Source organism: Arachis stenosperma, chromosome 3 (genome assembly GCF_014773155.1).
Source record: "Arachis stenosperma cultivar V10309 chromosome 3, arast.V10309.gnm1.PFL2, whole genome shotgun sequence".
In the NCBI taxonomy this organism is placed as follows: Eukaryota; Viridiplantae; Streptophyta; class Magnoliopsida; order Fabales; family Fabaceae; genus Arachis; species Arachis stenosperma.
The window spans coordinates 59,123,836-59,127,577 of record NC_080379.1 but is presented as its reverse complement, the minus strand read 5'-3'; the positions used below and the strand labels follow the sequence as shown (position 1 = coordinate 59,127,577).

At 36.7% G+C, this 3,742-nt stretch overlaps 1 non-coding gene across 1 annotated transcript; it reads right to left on the bottom strand.

The window, feature by feature from the left end:
* Window positions 1–1,436: 1,436 nt before the first annotated feature.
* On the bottom strand, window positions 1,437–1,544 carry LOC130970942 (small nucleolar RNA R71). The gene has a single exon (XR_009082185.1). It is a non-coding gene; the product is annotated as a small nucleolar RNA R71 (small nucleolar RNA).
* Between the last annotated feature and the right edge of the window lie 2,198 nt (window positions 1,545–3,742).

Below are 3,742 nucleotides of genomic sequence, written 5' to 3'. Positions count from 1 at the left end.
ATTTCTCTCATAAATTTCGAAATCTTTGAGTTGACTTAGTCAAATATTTTTAAAATAAGTTTTTTCTTGTTAGTCAAGTCAAGATTTCAATTTTAAAAATCCTATCTTTTCAAAATCTTTTTCAAAAATCAAATCTTTTTCATTTTTCTTATTATTTTTTGAAAATTTTAAAAAAATTGATTTTCAAAATCTTTTTCTTAATTTTATTTCATAATTTTCGAAAACTTTACTAACAACTAATGTGATTGATTCAAAAATTTGAAGTTTGTTACTTTCTTGTTAAGAAAGGTTCAATCTTTAAATTCTAGAATCATATCTTTTAGTTTCTTGTTAGTCAAGTAATCAATTTTAATTTTAAAAATCAAATCTTTTTCAAAATAAATTTCAATCATATCTTTTCAATCATATCTTTTCAAATCATATCTTTTTCAAAATCAATTTCAAAATCTTTTCTAATTTCTTATTTTTTCAAAATTAATTTTCAAATCTTTCTTTCAACTAACTAATTGACTTTTTTTTTGTTTCTTATCTTTTTCAAAACCACCTAACTACTTTTCTCTCTCTAATTTTTGAAAATTCCTTCTTCTTTTTCAAAATTCTTTTAATTAACTAATTGTTTCAAATTCTAATTTTAATTTTATTTCTTCTCATAATTTTCGAAAATCACTAACTATTTTTCAAAAACAATTTTTGAAATTCTCTCCCTCTCATCTTCTTTTATTTATTTATTCATTTACTAACACTTCTCTTCATCTAAAAATTCGAACCCTCTCTTCCCTTTTGTGTTCGAATTTTTCTCCTCCTTCTTCTATTCTTTTCTTTTTCTACTCACATAAAGGAATCTCTATACTGTGACATAGAGGATTCCTCTTTCTTTTCTGTTTTCTTCTTTTTCATATGAGCAGGAGCAAGGACAAGTACATTCTTATTGAAGCAGATCCTGAACCTGAAAGGACTCTGAAGAAGAAGCTAAGAGAAGCTAAGACACAATAATCCAGAGAAAACCTTACAAAGAATCTCGAAAAAGAAAGAGACATGGCCGAACCCAATAACAAGGTGGAGGCACAAGGAGGATGCTTGGTGATTATACTACACCTACTTCCAATTTTTATGGAAGAAGCATCTCAATCCCTACCATTGGAGCAAATAATTTTAAGCTGAAGCCTCAACTAGTTGCTCTAATGCAACAGAACTGCAAGTTTCATGGACTTCCATCAGAACATCCCTATCAATTTTTAACTGAATTCTTGCAGATCTGTAATACTGTTAAGACTAATGGAGTAAATCTTGAAGTCTACAGGCTCATGCTTTTCCTTTTTGCTGTAAGAGACAAGGCTAGAATATGGTTGGATTCACAACCTAAAGATAGCCTAAACTCTTGGGATAAGCTGGTCATGGCCTTCTTGACCAAGTTCTTTCCTCCTCAAAAACTGAGCAAGCTTAGAGTGGATGTTCAGACCTTCAAGCAAAAAGATGGTGAATCCCTCTATGAAGCTTGGGAAAGATACAAGCAGTTGACCAAAAAGTGTCCTTCTGACATGCTTTCAGAGTGGACCATTTTGGATATATTCTATGATGGTTTATCTGAGTTCTCTAAGATGTCACTGGACCATTCTGCAGGTGGATCCATTCACCTAAAGAAAACGCCTGCAGAAGCTCAAGAACTCATTGACATGATTGCAAATAACCAATTCATGTACACCTCTGAGAGGAATCCTGTGAGTAATGGGACGCCTCAGAAGAGGGGAGTTCTTGAAATTGATACTCTGAATGCCATATTGGCTCAGAACAAAATGCTGACTCAGCAAGTCAACATGATTTCTCAGAGTCTAAATAGATTGCAAAATGCATCCAACAGTACTAAAGAAGCATCTTCTGAAGAAGAAGCTTATGATCCTGAGAACCCTGCAATGGCAGAGGTGAATTACATGGGTGAACCCTATGGAAACACCTATAATCCCTCATGGAGACATCATCCAAATTTCTCATGGAAGGATCAACAAAAGCCCCAACAAGGCTTTAATAATGGTGGAAGAAACAGGCTTAGCAATAGCAAGCCTTTTCTATCATCTTCTCAGCAACAGATAGAGAATTTTGAGCAGAGCCCCTCTAGCTTAGCAAACATAGTTTCTGATCTATCTAAGGCCACTTTAAGTTTCATGAGTGAAACAAGGTCCTCCATTAGAAATTTGGAGGCACAAGTGGGTCAGTTGAGTAAGAAACTCACTGAAACTCCTAGTATTCTCCCAAGCAATACAGAAAAGAATCCAAAAAGATAGTGCAAGGCCATTGATATAATCAATATGGCCAATTGCACAAAGGAGGAGAAGGACGTGAATCTCAGTGAGGAAGACCTCCTGGGACGTCCTCTGAACAAAAAGGAATTCCAAACTGAGGAACCTAAGGAATCTGAGGCTCACCTAAAGACCATAGAGATTCCGTTGAACCTCCTTTTTCCACTTATGTGCTCTGAGAACTATTCTTCCTCTGAAGAGGATGAAGATGTAACTGAAGAGTAAGTTGCTCAATATTTAGGAGCCATCATAAAGCTGAATGCCAAGTTATTTGGTAATGAGACTTGGGAAGGTGAACCTCCCTTGCTCATTAGTGAACTAAATACATGGGTTCAGCAAACTTTACCTCAAAAGAAACAAGATCCTGGTAAATTCTTGATACCCTGTACCATAGGCACCATGACTTTTGAGAAGGATCTGTGTGACCTAGGGTCAAGTATAAACCTTATGCCACTCTCTATAATGGAGAAACTGGGGATCTTTGAGGTACAAGCTCCAAGAATCTCATTAGAGATGGCAGACAATTCAATAAAACAAGCTTATGGATTGGTAGAGGACATGTTAGTAAAGGATAAAGGCCTTTACATCCCTGCTGATTTCATAATCTTAGACACTGGGAAGGATGAGAATGAATCCATCATTCTTGGAAGACCCTTCTTAGCCACAGCAGGAGCTGCGATTGATGTTGATAGAGGAGAGCTAGTCCTTCAATTGAACGGGGACTACCTTGTGTTTAAAGCTTAAGGATCTTCCTCTGCAACCATGGAAAAGAGGTACGATAAGCTTCTCTCAATACAGAGTCAAACAAAGCCCCCACAATCAAACTCTAAGTCTGGTATTGGGAGGCCACAACTAAACTCTAAGTTTAATGTTGAACCCCCACATTCAAACTCTATTTTTGGTGTTGGGAGGTCCCAACAATGCCCTGAACATCTGTGAAGCTCCATGAGAGCTCACTGTCAAGCTATTGACATTAAAGAAGCGCTTATTGGGAGGCAACCCAATTTTTATTTATATATATTTCTATTGTTCTTTTATGTTTTATTAGGTTTATGATCATGTGGAGTCACAAAATAATTGCAAAAATTAAAAACAGAATCAAAAATAGCAGAAGAAAAAGCACACCCTGGAGGAAGAGCTGTCTGGCATTTAAACGCCAAAAACAAGCGTCTGTCTGGCATTTAACGCCATAAATAAGCACCAAGCTGGCGTTTAACGCCAGAAACAAGCATCAGGCTGGCGTTAAACGCCAGAAACAAGCTACATTTGGGTGTTTAACGCCAGAAATAAGCATCAGCCTGGCGTTAAACGCCAAGATTGCATACAAGGGCGTTTTACACGCCTAAAAGGTGCAGGGATGAGATATCCTTGACACCTCAGGATCTGTGGACCCCACAGGATCACCTCAGGATCTATGGACCCCACAGGATCCCTACCTACCCCACTTC